Source organism: Papio anubis, chromosome 7, assembly GCF_008728515.1.
Source record: "Papio anubis isolate 15944 chromosome 7, Panubis1.0, whole genome shotgun sequence".
Lineage (NCBI taxonomy): Eukaryota > Metazoa > Chordata > Mammalia > Primates > Cercopithecidae > Papio > Papio anubis.
Genome location: NC_044982.1, coordinates 120,048,663 through 120,066,722, shown reverse-complemented (window position 1 = coordinate 120,066,722; position 18,060 = coordinate 120,048,663). Strand labels below are relative to the sequence as shown.

Genomic DNA, 18,060 nt, shown 5'->3' with positions numbered 1-18,060 from the left:
ACTAAACCAGCTGAGACCTACTCTGTCACCATTAGAGAACCACTCATTCATTCGTTCATCCCACAGGCATTGGCTGAGGTGTCAGGCACTGTATCAGTTAACAAGGATACCAAGATGAAGCACAGGCCCTGCCCCGGAGTGAGAGGGAAACACACAGGCCCATAGTGCCAATACAAGGGGCAGATGCCAGCACAGTCCTCATGAGGTGCTGGGGCAGCATGAAGGAGAGAGGAAGCAAGGTCAGTGTGGGGACGAGATGACCCCAGGTGGTGGTCTTGAAGGAGGAATGAGACTTCACCAGCTGGAAAACAGGGGAGGGGAGTGTATATCTGTGCACACAAGTCCTGGCGTGTGAAAAGACCCAGAAGTGTGAGTTGCTGGGTGGGATCCGCCCATCTTGGGGTGGCTGGAGGCCAGGTCAGGAGGCAGCGGGAGAGGAGGACAGGCACAGTGATGGACCTCGAGGCTGTGCCAAGGAGTTTGACTTTAATCTGAAAGCAAGGAAGATCCACTAAAAGGTGGAAAGCAAGGGCGTGTTTGGTCCCATCCACCTTTTGGTGGATCTTCCTTGCTTTTAACACCTTTTAGTGTTAAAAGCACTAAAATCAGGCGATGGGACGAGACACACCCTTGCTTTAGCACCTTTTAGCGGATCTTCCTTGTTTTAACACCTTTTAGTGGGACGAGGATGGGCCTGGACCCCATGGATCAACACCTTTAGCAGCTGTGAGCAGGGCATGTTCCCTAGAAGGAACATGGGCAGGACAGGCAGGGAAAGTGCCTATGACAATGAGCGCTTTGAACTGTGCATTCAGTTGCCACCAGATCCCTTTTCACTTTCTCTGGGCACAGGTTGTTTCAGATGTGTGCGTGTCATCTCCCGCCAGTCTGAAATCCTTCCTGGATCCTTCCTTCCCTCTTCACATGTCCTACTTGGAAGAGACTGTAGGAAACAGCAAGCACTCAATAAGGACTTTTTGCCTTATCTTGGATTGTTTCAATGCCATTTTACAATTATTTCACTATTTCCTTACTGTTTGCAGTGATATATTTGCCACTGAATGTTTACCTTCTCCAGTGTCTGCCTCCCCTGCAAACACAGAGACAGCCCAACTCTGACTACCTGCCCAATTTCCTTCTCCCTTCTCCCTTGCGAACTGAACCCTGCCTTGTTCTGGGTAGTCCCAAGTGATAAACAGTGACCAAAGTAACCTTGAAGATTCTGAGTGAGCCCAGGCCTATGGGAGGATCTGCTGGAGATTCCAGGGAAGCTTTTCCTCATTCCTGCTGAAAGGAACGAGGGAGGCTGGTCCACCTCTTTCTCCTGCTTCCTGTCTTGACTGAGATTCCTGGACATCCTGAGGTCTCCTATGCCCATGAAGCAGAAACCCTAGGCATTCAGGACAGTGACAAGGCCCTTCCCTGATCCAGGCTGCCTTCTTGCTCTATGAGGGCAAGAAGTTTGTTTTTCTCTCTGCTGTTTCCCAGCTCCTAGAACAGCGCCTGGTATGTGGTGGCCACTCAATCATCCTCTGTGGATTGAGGGAAGGTCTACATTCCTTAGGCCACTGTTAGCTGGGAGTTCTGTTACTTACAACTGAACATATGCCTAACTCAGTAACTGTGAAAAATAATAACAGTATATGCTAAGATTATAAATAAGTAAACTGGGTAGAATCACAAACTAAGGCACTGCCCTAAAATTTGAAGAAAGTTGCTGTCATGAGCCACCTGTTTTCCTTTCCCCTCAGTTTTTCTCTGCTCAGAGCTGGAACCACTTGCCCCTTGCCCCCTCCAACTTGTACTTGCATCCCTGTTCCTCAAGGGACTGGCAGAATGGCTCATTTTCCTATGAGTCCACGTTTTGTAGTACAGGTCATCACCTTTTGGCCTTGCCTTGACTCCCAGAGCTGAGGATTCAAGCATGACCCAGATCTTCCCGGGCAGGAGAGCTTCAAAGCCCCACCAAGCACCAGGAAGGGAGAGAAGCAAAGAAGGGAAAACCCTGAAGTCACTCCTGCCATATGACTACAGCCTTGCATCATCCCTGATGTGAGCCATTAACCTGCTAACTACCAACCAATTAGCTCTGGTTTGGGCTATGCTTCCCTAGCTTATGTCTCTGCTTCTCCTCAGTCACACAGAGGGGCCCTTATAACCCCTGCCCCTTGGGGGCTGTCCTTGGGGGAGGCCTAAAAGGGTCCTATATAAACAAGTTATACACATCTTTCTGAGCCCCCTCCAATGGGTGCTGAAGAGAAAGTTTCCCCCAGGAGACTCCACAATCAGGGGCATTTACAAAGGGATTATGCTGCCATTCGCAAGTTATGTTTTTACCAAATGGAGTGAAGAAAATGAAGATAATGAAATAACCAGCTTTCTTGAAGTCCCTGCTGCAGGCCTAGAACCTGATTGGCAAGATCCTCTTTGAGACCCATTGTTTTTATATCCATCTGATATCAAACTTGAGTTTCTCAGTTCCCACTCCACGTGCTCCTGTTTTATTGCTATGTGACTATCAATGCTCCCCATTTCCAACCCCAGCCATTCTCTAAACCATCACCTGCACTTTCCTTCAAAATCCAGCTCAAGACTCTCTCCCTGTAGGAGTGTTCCTAACCCTAACCCAAACCCAATGACCCCATCACTAAACAGTCTGTTTACATCATACTTCCAAGCACACACTTGTGTGTGGATTAGTAAATGTCTAGAATCTTTATACTTGCCTTTGTACAATCTTCTTGCCCAAACTAACTTCCTGAGGGGAGTTGTGGGCAGTTCTTCTGTATCTCTCCTAATGAGAGTCCATGATTTGGTACATAGTGAAAGCTCAAAAATATTGCTGACTTTTTCAATAATCTGTTGCTTTGTAATACACCAATCCAAAAGTGAATAGCTTAAGACAACCATTCTATCATCTCTCGTGAGTCCATAGATTGACTGGGATCAGCTGGCTGGTTCTTCTGTTGCACATGGTAGCAGCTGGGGCTGTGGTCATTTGGGGACTGTACTGGGATGAAGTATCCAGGATAAGTCACTCACTTGGCTGGTGCCTTAAGGGAGTGGATGGAGGCCTGGCTCAGTTGTGAAGCTGGGACAGTTGGGCCTCCCTTCCTCCCTCTCTTCCTCTATCCATATATTCTCAAGGTCTCTCCTTCTCCATTGGTCTCTGTATGTGACCTCTCTAGCACATTTTACATAGTGACTTGAGGATCCCCAAAGCACAAAAGTGTAAGATTTGAGAATTTTTAAAACTTAGACTACAAACAACTTAGTGTCACTTCCAACACACTTTATTGGTTAAAGCAAGTCACAGGCCAGCTCAGATTCGGTGTGGGAGGGGATCACACAAGGGTGATATGATTCACTAAGGGAGGTCTGATTTACTAGGGAACATCTTGGGATACTCGCTACCCCTTGACTGAATGCCCAATAGCATTTATGGAGTCCAATTTTCATTAGTGCCAAGATTACTCCAAAAAAACCTCAGCTGTCTCTTCCTCAGACTGTTTTCGTCAGGAATAAGGAGAACACACATACACACACACACACTTACTCTCTCACACACACACACATATATTCCTACCACCTGGAAAACCACCATTCCAACCTATAAAAAATATTTTAAAAATCTCTAAGAGGGTGAAAATGTGCATACTGTGAAAGAAAGATTAAACACCATCACTATTAGTTGCCCATTTAAAAAAGGTGTATTAAATACATTATTTCATTTGATCTTGATTCCCATCCCCATTTTAGAGATGAAGAAACTGAGGCTCAGAGATGATAAGTAATTTACCCAAAAGGGTGGAGCTAGGTCTGAATAACCCCAAGACTTGTCCCTGATGCCAAAAAGAATTATTAGAATATGAATTAGTGCAGTAGCTCACACCTATAATCCCAGCACTTTGGGAGGCCAAGGTGGGAGGATCACTTGAGCCCAGGAGTTTGAGACCAGCCTGGGAAACATACCAAGACCCCATCTCTACAAAAAAAATTTTTTTAAAGAATAGGAATTATGCCTATCAATGATAGACTGGATAAAGAAAATGTGGCATATATATACACCATGGAATACTATGCAGCCATTAAAAAGGATGAGTTCATGTCCTTTGCAGAGACATGGATGAAGCTGGAAACCATCTTTCTCAGCAAATTAACACAAGAACAGAAAATCAAACATCACATGTTCTCATTCGTAAATGGGAGTTAAACAATGAGAACACATGGACACATGGAGGGGGACATCACACACCAGGGCCTGTCTTGGGGTTGGGGGGCTAGGGGAAGGATAGCATCAGTAGAAATATCTAGTGTAGATGATGGGTTGATGGGTGCAGCAAACCACCATGGCTCTTGTATACCTATGTAACAAACCTGCACGTTCTGCACATGCACCCCAGAACCTAAAGTTTAATTTTTAAAAAGTGCAAAAAAAAAAAATAGGAATTCATGTTTTTAGTCTAAAGAAACTGAGATCCTGGAAGGTGAAATAGTCCAGGGTCCCTCAGCCAGGATCCTGATTCCCCTTTAGAAGAGAACGGATGCAAAAGAAAGCACAGGGCCTGATTTGCCGTAGATGTTCAGTAAACACAAGCCCCCATCTCTTCTCCAAACCAGATTTCTTCCACAGCTCGTTGTCATTCATCCAAAGAACGTAGCCGCTACACTGTGTTATTGGCAGGATTGTGGGCATGACTGATTTCCTTTCTGATTGGGTGGGAAGGCTGAAGGGCGAGTTTGGAAGGGCTCTGTTCCCTTCATCTCACTCCTTTCCCCACTCGCATTTCACGCAACAGTCGTTTGGTTTTTGAGCAATCTGTTCCTGGAAAGCAGAGGAAAGTAACAGATTGATGCATCAACTGCATGTGGCCAAGTGATTTATTTTTAATGTGACTAAACAAGACACACACCTGCCTATGGAAACGTAATCACATTGAATCATCAGGACTTAGACAGCCATTTAGGCAAGGGAAAGACAGAGAGGAAACAGAGGAGAGGAGGAAGAGGAGGGAGAGAAAGAAAGGGGAGGCAGAGGAGCAGAGACAGAAGAGGAGAGAGAAGAAGGGACTGGAAGAGAAGAAAGGGAAGGGAAGAGAAGACTGGGCCAGCTCCCTAAAAATGTTGATTTCAGCAGCATCAGTGAAGCACCCTCAATTGGCCCAAATGCCCCTGGTTTAGCTGTGCTGATGCCTGAAATTTTATAATTAGACTTTCATCCCTATGATTTAACCAAACATAGTATATTCTCCACTAAAGTGTAAATGCAACAGAAGTAGTGCATCAAACTACGTCAATCATTTTCACCTCAGTGAGAAAGAACTGATATCTTTTATGAAAGCAGGAGTTTTTTTCTATGGGTGGGGGTGCTATTAGTCCATTTTGCATTGCTATATAGGAATGCCTGAGACTGGGTAGTTTATAAAGAAAGAGGTTTATTTGGCTCATGGTTCTGCAGGCTGGATAAGCATGGCACTGGTATCTGCTCAGCTGCTGTTGAGGCCTCAGGAAGCTTTTACTCATGGCAGAAGGCAAAGGGGGAGCAGGCAGGTCACATGGCAGGAGAGGGAACAAGAGAGGGAGGAAGAGGTGCCAGGCTCTTTTATACAATCAGATCTCACTCTAACTAATAGAGCAAAAACTCACTCATTACCACAAGGAGGGCACCAAGCCATTCACGAGGGACCCACTCCCATGACCTAACACTTCCCACCAGGCCCCGCCTCCAACACTGGGATCACACTTCAACATGAGATTTGGAGGGGAGAAATATCCACACTGTATCGGGGGCATTAAAACAAACTTTTTGGAGTCAACAGTGAAGGCCCAGAAAGGAACCTTGGGGGCTTTAGGGACCTTCTCCTTCATGGCTTTCCTTAATGATAACACCTACCTTTACGAGCATTTGTTGTGTTCCAGGCACTGTGAATGCGACCCATTACATGTACTATTTCATTCATGTACTATTTCATTCCATCTTCCCAATAGCCCTGGAGTTTTGTACTGGTGTTCTCGTCACTCTCCAGGTGAGGGAACTGAAGCCCAGCCCATCGTCATCTGTCTCAGCACTCTGAAGGGAAGCTCCAGTTACAGGAGAGTTTCTCATGGAACGCCCAGCCTCATCAACAGTATCTTGCTTGCAGAAGGCACTCACTAAGTATGTGCCAACAGAGTGAAGTGGCAGGGATGGGATGTGAATGTAGACAGTCTAACACCAGAGCCTGTACCCTTAGCATTTGCCTGCACAACTTTCTCCCAGATAGTCCACTCCCTTCTCCCTGCTTCTCACCCAAATAGCATAAGAAATGCATGAACCACTAACTTTGGGAGGCTAAATGTCCTCCATCACAGCTCCCTCCTCAATCTCCCTGAGTCAGTACCAGGAATTAGCCAGCCAGACTGCTCCACTCTGTACTGCTAGTTGTCTATGTCCAGATACCTTTTCCCAGTTAGGTTGTAATGCCTTTGAGGGAAGGCACAGCATCCCTGCAGTCTTTTGGGGGGGGGCATGTATGAGTACTTTTGAAATTGTAGTTTCTTTCTCAAAAGCAACATTATATCTTCGTGCTTTCTATTAATACAGATTGTGGTAGGTTTTTTCTTGAATTTTATATCAATGTCCTTCACCCTGCCCCTAGCAGCAGCACGTGAAGGAGATTATAAAGTCCTAAGTTGGGGGGGGGGGGGGGGCATCAGATTGATAACTTTTTGAAGATTGATACTATCTAGTGTGGGCAAGGATGGGGAAAATGGATACTTATACATTGTTGGGTAGGTTTTTGAGGAGGCAAATCATCAGTAAGTAACAGTGGCTGAAACAAGATGAAAGCTTCATTTTTTTTTCTCATACAAAAGTCTAAGCTAGTAGAAAGTCCTGGGAAGAAGGCTGGCTTGGCTCCACAAGGTTCTGCAGGGACCCAGGTTCTTTCTATACATTGTACCACCATCCCCAGGGGTGTTACCTGCATCACCTGGTGGAAGCTGACTCCCACCACCTCATCTGTTCTCTGAATAGATTGCACCACGGGGAAAGCGGAAGTACAACAAACAGCTTATTTTAAGGATCTAATTCAGAAATTGCACACAGTACTTCCCATCAGCCATAACTTAGTTACATGTCCACAGCGAGGGAGGTAGAAAATATATTCTCTACTCATACCCACCTGAAACTCCGGAGATTCGTTGCTAAAAGGAAGAAAAGAGAAAATGGATATTAGGGGGACAATGGACAGTTTCTAACACAAACAGGAGGAATTATCAAAGTTCAAAGTGCATATATCACTAGACCCAGCAATTCCAGTTCTAGAAATGTATTCTGAGGAAATAGTCACATAACGACACAAAGATTATGCACAAGGGTAATACTAGCAGTTTTAAATTATGTTCACAAATTCTTTGATACCCTTCCCTTCACAAAAGGGCTATACTTAATGACTTACTCTTAATGAATAGAATGTGGCCAAAGTGACAATGTGTGACTTCGGAGGCTAGGTCATAAAAGGCCCTGTGCTTCTACTTTGCTCTCTTGAATGACTGGCTATGATAGAAACAGCCACCATGTGGTGAGGACACTCAATTAGCCTTGTGGAGAGACCCACATGGGTGAGAAACTAAGGGCTCCCACCAGCAGCCCACATCCACTTGCCAGCCCTGAGAGCAAATAGCTCCTCCAGGCCTAGTCAAGGCTCAGTTGACTGAAGCCTCAGTCAGCATCTGGACTGCAAGCCCATGCAAAACACTGAGCCAGAAATCACCCACCCAAGAAGCTGCGAATTCCTGACTGGCAAAAAATGTGAGAGATTATAAATATTTATTATACAAAATTTTAAGCCACTACGTTTTGGAGTATTGTGTTAGGCAGCAGTAAATAACTAATACAATAATCATTGCTTCCTGTTTGTAATAACAAAAAAGAGAAAGAAAATACATTTTTTTAAAAAAAGAAACACCAGAAATGTCAATAATGGGAGGTTAAATAACCCATGAGAAATCCACAGTTTGGAATTTGCAGCTGTTAGAAAGAGACAAGCTATGGTGTAAAAGACCTGTATGTTCTGTCATTGACAGCTCCTTAAGACATATTAGTACATGAAAACCACAATCTGAGGAACATTTACTGTATGGTCTCCATGACATAAAACTGCAAAAAAGTTATGTATGCATGTACGTATGTGCATACATGCAATAACCTTATATTTGTGTATACTCAAGTGTGTACTTTCACATACGTGTAAATGCGTGGAATAGGAGTGAATGTTGCATACCAAATGGCAGGCAGTGGTTTTACCCGGGACTAGGGAAGTGGAATGGGGGTGGGGAGTTGCAATATGGTGTTCACATTTTACTTTGTAATCTCCTGCATTGTTTCAACCTCTTACAATGAAAATGCATTTGCGTATTCCCTGTGTGATAAAAACAAAGAAAATCATAAAAAGAGAGAGAGGCAGGCAGATAGCAGAGATGGAAGGAAGAGGGGTTAAACAGAAACAGCGTTTTACCCACTGAGTCGTGACTACAGGCATCTTATTTTACCTGTTTGTTTTTCCTTAACATCCCAACATAGAAAACAGACACTTTGTTTTAAACTAACAACGAGGAATCTCCTCGCTTTGGCCTTTCGCTTGCTCAGCATAGACTGCCCCTAGGGTGCTCGGAGGTGGGCCGTGGAGGAGAACGTTGGGAACTGCCCGACCCCATGCTCGCCTTTTCCCGCAGGACCTATGCTCAGCTTTCGGAACGTGCAAGGGAGGGAGTGTGTACAACCTAAGAAAAGGGCCGCGGTGCGGAGCCCGGAGCAGGGCTGGGTGCAGGGAGCGCTCTCGCTGCCCGGGGCGCTCTGCGCTGAGCGCCTGGTGGGGACAGCACGCCGCTCCGGGAGTCCCCAGGCGCGGGAGGTCCCAGCAGATTTTGCATAAAGGGAGGAATCCCCAGGGAGGAATCGAGTCCAGGGCACAAACAAGATACTGGAGGAGGTGGCACGGAGAGGATTGATTCGGTTTGCAAGCCTACGAGGTCGTGGCCTCTCGGGGCGGGAAAGCAGGCTCCTGTCTCTCCAGGATCCAGCCTCCCGATCACCGCGCTAGCCCTCGCCCTGCCTGGGCCTCCCCAGAGACGGGAGCTTGGGTGGGGGACCCTGGATCCGAAGCCAAGGCTGAACTGGCGGGCCAAGCCCAGGGAGCAACCAAGTCCCCAAGTCTTTCCCTACCTTTCCCGCAGGCTGAGCGGAAAACCAGGAAGTGGATGGTCTCCATCTCCGCAGCCACGCCCGCCCGTTTGCGCTTACTGAACTGAGATCCTCAGGAACGTGGTAAGACAAAGAGAAAGGAGGGCATTTTCGCCACCCTCTTGCTAATGCTTCAGTAACTCCCCATTGCCCTAATGTGCTCACCATCAGAGCCTGATTAAGACCTTTGGAGGCCCTAAAATTATAAGACCCACTCTCTCCATCAATGTAATTTAAAAACAAAAACAAAAACAAAAAAACTTTAAATGGAATTTTACCAAAAAGCCGATTTTCCTCTATAAATTTATTTTAATAGCAACGACAAGCCCCTGCCTTGCAGCACACTAGCCTGCCCAGCAGAAGATCCAGTAAGGTTTGCAAAGCCAGTCGGGATCTCCTCACCTTGCCTCTCCCCTCTTCCTGCACCGGCGGGCTAACCTGTTTCCAGGTCCTCTGAAGCTCGGTCCTTCCCTGAGTTTCCCATTGCCTGGCACCTCCAGAGCCAGCATATATTTCCACTTCCCACTCCTAGCTTTCAGTCCAGACTGGGTTAGATGCCTTCAGTGCTTTCTCCATCACAGGAGACTTAGCACACAGAGTAGGAGAATACCCCTGTTTCTTCCCTGTCACCCTCTCTGTGCTGAGGGCTCAGAAGGTCGAGACACCTTTTCTGTTTTGCTTACAGGTATGGTCCCAGAACCTAGCATGTGGACTGGCACACCCTTTGCTCAAATAAATACATCAATATTTGAAATTAACCATTCATAGCAAAACACATAGCACAGAATAAAAGTGCGTAGTCCATTCTGGCTTCTGCAGTACATTCTTTCCATCACAGTATATATATTCAGCTTCTCAGCCTTTATTGAGCACCTCCAAATGTGCTAGACAGGTAATACTCAATACACATTAGTTCCCTCCATGCTAAAATGGACTGTGTGTCTACGTAACTTTGCTGGAAACTTGAGGGAAACCAATTATCCTGCCCTTTCCCTGGGTGTCTGATTGAACTCGGCATGTCCGTTATAGCCATAGAAATATCACTAACAGGCAATGCCAGCAGGATTAGATCTGCCAAGTGTTTAAAGTTTAGCAAGAAAGCTTTTTGCAAATGTCAACACTACCACTCTGTTTCCTGCAAACCAGCATTCTAATCAGCAGGGCTGCCTTTTCCAGCTCATTGAGCAATGACATAAAAAAATCCCAGCATAATCCTTTATCTAGGAGAAAAATACCAAAAGGCAGAGAGGATGCAATAACAATCATAGCTACCTACTATGTGCAAGGTGCCGTGCTTACTGCTTTAGTTATGTTGCCTCCAATCCTCACAACAAAACTGACAAATGGGGAAACTGAGGCTTACAGAAGTCACACATCTCCAACTGAGGCCTGAACTTGAGTATTTTCCATAGCACCCCACTAACTCTGGGGGAAGAAAAACCCTGCTATTGTGCCCAGTGAGGATACAATGTCTTAGAGTGGTAGGGACTTCAGGGGCTGGTCGTAGGAAAAGAGAATGACAGTGCTTCTCATGCCAGGGTTTCCTGGGACTCTCATCTTGTCTTCCTCTTCTCCTTCCCTCAGAGGCCAGGTGGAGTGACATAATGATTTTGGAAATTTTTGAGCTGAAAAAGGAAAATGTTTTCTTCTTTTTTTTTTCTAAAGGGGAACTGTTGGAGTGTTTGCATTTTGGGTTCCTTGCATAGCAGCTGGTAGGCTTGATGGGATTTCAAAATGAAGTTACTAATGGAAATTATACACTGGGGATGTTCCAAAGAAATGGCTAAGAGAGAATGGCTTGTGCTAGGTGACTGGAAGTGTTGCATCAGATTATCACAGCTGGGTATTGAGGCCAGGCCCAGCTGAAATGTTACAGTAGGGTTACCTCTCAGACTTGGCTCTGTACAGGAAGCATATCCAAGGAAGAGCTACATCCAAGGCAAAGCTATAAAGCCAGACGCAGAAGACGCAGTACCTGGGTTAACTGCCCGTCTGTCCCTGGGTGTAGGCTAAAGATATTTAATCTTGGGCACGGCAAGCAGCTGCATACAAGAGCCTGATTCCTGATTCCTGAGCAGGAGTGGGCAGCAAGTTGCTAATTCTGACCTCCAACCATCCCTGAGGCAGTGTAGCCCTCGGTTCTCAACCCTGGCTGCCCACTAGCATCATCTGGTGAGCTTTGAAATACAGATGCAGGACTTATCCCAGATGGATGAAATCAGAACTGATGGGAAAGGGATCCAGCATCACATATTCTCACAGCTCTCCATGTGATTCTAGCTTGCAGCCAAAGTTCAAAAGTTCTGACACAGCCTAGGTGTCCAGTGATCACAAGAATTACTGGAGCACTCCCTAAAATAGTTTCGCCCCAGCCTCTCTGCTGTAGATCTTGATTCAGTGGGGCTGGCAGGGGCCCAAGAATCTGTAATTTTAATGAGCTCCCTTGTAGTAGTTTTGATCAGATAAGCTTGGGGACCCGCAGGTGTAATAAAATGGTATATTCGCATGTCATCATTGCAGTCACAGCTTCTGACATATTATGTTTTAAATTTGTATGTACATCATTGTGTCTCAACCATCATTCGAGTGTAAGCTCCAAGAGGGAAAGGACCTTGTCTTATTCACTGGGATGTTCTCAGTATGGAAAAGAATGCAAGCAAATAGTGGGAAATCTGTGGATATTTGTTGAATAAATAAATGAATTTCTGTTTTGTATTTGTCGCTTCTGCTTTGTGAACCAAGTTAAGAGTGAGATTGAAACTTTGAAAGAAAATACAAATAATTTTATTTCACTTCCCTTTATAGATCTAAAGTCCTGCTTTTAAAAACATAAAGACTTCTTCTATATGGAACTTGATTGCCTTCATTCAGTCATCAAGAGTCTTCAGGAGATCTGAAGACCCAGAGCAAACCAGAAATGTTGAGGGGGAAAATGTGCAGAAATGTCTGAGAGCAAACCCCCTACCCTTAAACAAATTTTTCTTCTGAAATTTTCTGCTTCATTGCAAGTTTTATGTCACCAATGAAGCTATAGGGCCTAGATAGAAAATGATACAAAGTATTTTCAGAAAAGTTGATTAAACTGCATGCTTTTATTTATGCACATTCAGAAAATGTTTATCGCGGAACTAGCATTTTCCAGTAAGTGCCAGTGGGAGCCCAGTGAAAAATAACACACAGTCCTGCCCTCAATGACTAGCTTTCCCAGCGAGTGGAAAGCTAGCCATGGAACTAGTGCAGTGTGATAACACAGGTCATCAAATTCAAGATGCCTTCTGTTGTAAGATGCATCATTTATTTGTTCAGCACTAAGAAAAATGCTACCAATTGAACCATGACATGTCGTGGATTTTGTTAAGACCTGTTTTAATTTCAGAGATGTGAAAATGTAACGGGGTGGTAGGGAGGTGAGGAATGTGCATTTTATTTTATTTTATTTTATTTTATTTTATTTTATTTATTTTGAGAGACAGGGTTTCTCTTTGGCACTCACCCAGGCTGGAGTGTAGTGGCGCAATCTCAGCTCACTGCGGCCTCAACCTCGTGGGCTCAAGTGATCCTCCCACCTCCTGAGTAGATGGAGCTCCAGGCATGAGCCACCATGCCCGGCTTTTTTGTTTGTTTGTTTGTTTTTAAGTTTTTGTTGTTGTTGAGACAAGGTCTCATTCTGTTGCTGCCCAGGCTGGAGTGCAGTGGCTCGATCTCAGCTCACTGCAGCCTCTGTCTGCCAGGTTCAAGTGATTCTCTTATCTCAACCTCCCAAGTAGCTGGGACTACATGTACATGCCACCACGCCCAGCTTATTTATATATATATATATATATATATATATATATATATATATATTTTTTTTTTTTTGAGAGACAGAGTTTCGCCATGTTGCCCAGGCTGGTCTCAAACTCCTGAGCTCAAGTGAGCCACCTGCCTCAGCCTCCTAAAGTGCTAGGATTACAGACAGGAGCCACTGCACCCAACCATAATTTTTTTTTAACTTTTTGTAAAGACAATGTCTCATTATGTTGCCCAGGCTGGTCTCGAACTCTTGGGCTCGTGCAATCCTCCCACTTTGACCTCCCGAAGTGCTGGGATTACAGGCATGAGCTACTGTGCCTGGTCAGAGCATGCATTTTAGAACTGATTAAATACATAAGGTAAATCAGACCCAAAGGATATACAGAAGAAGCCAAACAGTAGGGGGTAGGGAGACTTGGAAGAAGGAAAGTACTGTGCAGAGGGGACAGCTTGTGCTGAGAGGTGTAGAGGGAAGAGGGTGGCTGCTTATAGCTCAGTAAGACTGGAGTTAGAGCCTGTGGGCTGGAAGGTGACAGATGAGGCTGGAGATGGAAACAAGGGCCAGCTCATGGCCTGCCTTATAAGTAGATGGCCTTAGACCCAGCTTACATCTGTGGTGTGTCTTTTTGATCTAAAGTGCCCTGTTGGACAACAAATTATATGATTATCCTATACCAATAAGCCATTTTTAGATGTGGGCTTTTTATCTTAAGAGAAATGAGAACAATGGAAGGGTTTTAAACAGACAGTAACATAATCAGATAGTGAAAGTGTGTGTGTGTTGGAGGCAGGGTGTGTATTGCTTAATTTGAATGTTTCTGATGAGCTAATATGTTCATACAAGTCAAAACTTTAAAAAAAAGTTTCACAAAAGTGAAAAATCTCCCTTCCACCCTGGCCCTTCTTCCACCCCTTCCACTCTACCTCATGGCCAACCCCATTTTCTTCCCTAGAAGCAACTGATATTATCAATTTATTGTGTGCCCTTTCAGAATTTTGTTTTCCTTTTTCTTTGAGATGGAGTCTCACTCTGTTGCCCAGGCTGGAGTACAGTGGCACGATTTCGGCTCACTGCAACCTCCACCTCCTGGATTCAAGTGATTTTCCAGCCTCAGCCTCCCCCTAGCTGGGACTACAGGTGTGCGTCACCACGTCAGCTAATTTTTGTATTTTTAACAGAGACGGGGGTTTCACTATGTTGGCCAGGCTGGTCTTGAACTCCTGACTTCTAGTGATCCGCCTGCCTCGGCTTCCCAAAGTGCTGGGAATACAGGCGTGAGCCACCATGCCGGGCCCCTTTCAGACATATTTAATGCATATAGAATTAAATCTTCTTTGCCTTTCAAATATACCTATTGTTTTCTAATTCTTTATTTTCATCTAATTTGCCTCCTTTTCTTATTCCTCTCACTATCTCTCACTGAGTTTCCACAGTATGTGCTCCCCTTTTACTGCTTCAGATTTGAGGCTTAATTTTTTAAGAGTGAAGGTTGGATAGTTTTGTTTTTTTCTTTCACTTCTTCCCCGAGCTCTGGCCGCTAAGGATTCATGTCCTCCCACTGTTTCATTACCTCTTCCCTCATCTCTCATGTGTATGTTTTCTTTGTGGGAGAAATTACTTTGCTATGTTTTCTTAATTTTCTCGTTAAAATTTTCATCTGCTCCATGGCAATGTTTTTTGATGAATCTTCTTTACCTGCTGTTTGCTTTTTCTTTTTTTTTCCTCCTTTGTTTCTTGTCAAAACTCTGTATATGTTACTCATTATTGAAGCAGGTAATGTTTTTCTTCCCCGTGGACCTCAGGTGTGAGAAAGGCCAAGATTGTCTTCCAGGTTGGCTAAATTTTCCTTATGACCCAGGGTTCATGTAAATTCACTAAGCCTTGAATTCTTTCCAACCAATGGTGAAGATTCCCCGAGGCAAAGTCTCTCCTCCCCTGTTGCCACAGAAACAGACCATTTCCTACAACTATGGCTTGTCTGAGTCCTGAGCCAGCAGAGCTCAGGCCACAGCACCTGCACCCATTTTCTGCTGCTGCACACAAGGGCTCTGTGCATTCCGCATCCAGGTGTGCCCCTCCCCTTCTGGAGGATTCTTTTTCAGGCTGTCCCGGAAACTTTGCAGCACAGCATCCTTGCTCTATTTCTTCCCGCAACATCTCTGCTGAAGCTCTATTGCTTTTGGCAACTCTTACATCTATTTTGTGGTTTAGGTGTCTGCTACTTTTACTAAAAATGGAATTTGTGTTTTTATCTCTCAAGTCCTTTTTGTTTTTGGATTACTTCCAGAAAATGAAAGGAGGATTACTAACTTTATGCCATCTTCAAACCAGAAGATCTTAGATTGGTAAGATCATGTTGGCCATGGCATGGAGAATGGGCTGGAGGTGGAGAGACTGGAGGTTGGAAGTCCAGTTAGGAGATTGCTCCTGCGCTGGGGAGTTGGTGTTAGGACAGAAGATCCAAGACGCATTTCAGAGGTAACTGCTGAATCTTACTGGCTGGTTCGCTGTGTGTTTGGGAGTGGGGGTGGATCAGGAAGAAATGGGATATTTCAGGGCTGGCGCTGGAGGCTGCTTGCGATGTAACGATGTAACGTGGAGCTGGGCTTCCTGCCTGTTCTGTCGCTTCCTGCCACATTCCAGGCTGCATCTGTGTGGCTGGGCCCTCTGGGAAGGTCATAGGGAGTCCTAATGGGGCAATGAGCTTCCCAGCTGTTCCCTTGAAGGTCCCCTGCAGATATCTGGATGAAACTCTTGACTGCTGGAAACTTTCAAGAAGGCCTGAGGCAGTCAGAAGCCAAGTTGTGGTTCCAAAATTTCCGGCCTATTCACCAAGCCTCCCTGATGATGAGATCTCAAGATAAAACAAAAACAAGAAAACTGGGTGCAAAACGCAGGGTGGAACTTTTGTTTTTTTTTTTTTTTTTTTTGAGACGGAGTCTCGCTCTATCTCCCGGGCTGGAGTGCAGTGGCCGGATCTCAGCTCACTGCAAGCTCCGCCTCCCGGGTTTACGCCATTCTCCTGCCTCAGCCTCCCGAGTAGCTGGGACTACAGGCGCCCGCCACCTCACCCGGCTGGTTTTTTGTATTTTTTTAGTAGATACGGGGTTTCACCGGGTTAGCCAGGATGGTCTCGATCTCCTGACTTCGTGATCCGCCCGTCTCGGCCTCCCAAAGTGCTGGGATTACAGGCTTGAGCCACCGCGCCCGGCCGGAACTGTTGATATCCCAGTGTTTCCTGCGAAGTCCTGGCTAAGGAACACAGGGAGGGAAAGGGGACCTAACAGAAGTCGTAGAGCCCAGTCCCTGCCTCCACAAAGGCTTTCCAGGTCATCCAAACTACGAAAATTGAACAGAGAGCTAAATCTCTCAGATTCTCCAAAGGGGGGAATCTCTGATTCTTTTCTTTAATCAGTCTGCAGTAAGTCCTGAGTACTGACTTTTTTCCCCCCTTAGTGTACAACCAGGGTTGAGAACTGAGGGCTACACAATCTCAGAGATGATCAGAATTCAAAGTTAGGAATGTGCTGGCTCCAGGTCTGTCCACTCTTGTGCAGTAACACAGCTGCCTGCCTGTGTACAGGATGAAATATCTTCAGTTCTGTTCCCTGGGATAGACTGACAGCTGTGGAATCAATACTGTGTCTTCTCCTAGGCTATGTTTCTTGACTCCGATTACGTGGTTACTGCCAAACCTGGCCCCAGTGCCTTCTTCACACAGCTTTGACAACCAGGGCAATATTTCCAGTCATCTAACAGAAGCTGCTCCTTATCAGTGATGTCTTTGGAAAATTACCAGCAATTACTAAGCTAGCTATTGGGAAATCTTAAGGATTTACTTTAGCAAGAATAAAATGAGGTCTTCTGGTCTGTTAGGACCTCTGTTCCTAAAATCACAGAACCACCGCTGTGCTCTACAATGGAATAGTATGCATTCATTTGCAAGCGTGCTCAGATAAGACAGCATCTTTAGGGAGTTTTTAAAAACTTGGGGGATAGTGCTTATGATATCGTGAAAAAACACAAAAACTGTGTAATTTCATGTACATTAAAAATATGTGTGATCAAGTGAAAAGAGACTTCTTACCCTGCCTTCCCCAAGATCCCACACCCACCCCTATTTCCCTTCCAAGTGATTAAAGGAGTCGGTAACTTGAGTACAATATGCTGTTTTGTCTCTTGTCATCTGACCTTGGACAGGGAGGATGTAAATGTTCTCTTGGGCTAATAAGGGCAGTGTGTTTGCTCACAGGAAACAGAGTTATGAGTAGAGTAATAGGAGGAATATCAATTTCTTATGTGGGCCAAATAATATTTGTGTGGTTGTATTTTCTTTCCGGGAAAAGATTAGTTTTTGGAGAATGAAATATGTTTTATTTTAGATGCACCATTGAGTGAAGCAGCTACAGTTTAAGCGGAAGTCCTCCTTTCCCCACCTCCTGCCTTGTACCTCAGGGAGCCCCTCCTCCCCACACCGTCCTTCCCAGAGATCCCACCTCTCCTCTCCTGAAGCGGTAGCTACTGAGGAGAAAGAGGTGAAAAGCTAGAAAGGAAACAGGAAGAGGGGAGACGGGGAAGAGATCCATGCAGGAGACCTTGTGCGGGTCCGCGGGACTTCGTGAGATACCTGCCTCCATCCTCCCATTTTCCCGAATAGGACTCCAATTCTGTGAGACCTGGAGACAGTCTCCTGTTTCTTTTTCCCTTCTTTCCTTTCCTTTCCTTTCTTTCTTTCTTTTTTTTTTTTGAAGGAGTCTCACTTTGTTGCCCAGGCTAGAGTGCAGTGGCACAGTCTCGGCTCACTGCAACCTCTACCTCCTGGGTTCAAGCGATTCTACTGCCTCAGACTCTCAAGTAGCTGGGATTACAGGCACCCACCACCATGCCCAGCTAATTTTTGTATTTTTAGTAGAAACAGCGTTTTACCATGTTGACCAGGCTGGTCTCGAACTCCTGGTCTCAAATGATCTGCCCGCCTCGGCCTCCCAAAGTGCTGAGATTACAGGTATGAGCCACCACACCTGGCCCAGTCTCCTGTTTTCAT

General features: G+C 45.4%; 2 long non-coding RNA genes across 2 annotated transcripts; one reads left to right on the top strand and one right to left on the bottom strand.

Moving 5' to 3' along the window:
• Positions 1–4,404: 4,404 nt before the first annotated feature.
• LOC116275797 lies at positions 4,405–9,263 on the bottom strand. Its single transcript, XR_004185121.1, has 3 exons — positions 9,206–9,263; positions 7,164–7,185; positions 4,405–4,825 (listed from the first exon to the last, which is right to left on the bottom strand). It is a non-coding gene; the product is annotated as an uncharacterized LOC116275797 (long non-coding RNA).
• LOC108586751 lies at positions 6,729–17,780 on the top strand. The gene is made up of 4 exons (XR_002523090.2): positions 6,729–7,792; positions 9,217–9,307; positions 15,304–15,494; positions 16,672–17,780. It is a non-coding gene; the product is annotated as an uncharacterized LOC108586751 (long non-coding RNA).
• The last annotated feature ends 280 nt before the right edge of the window (positions 17,781–18,060 follow it).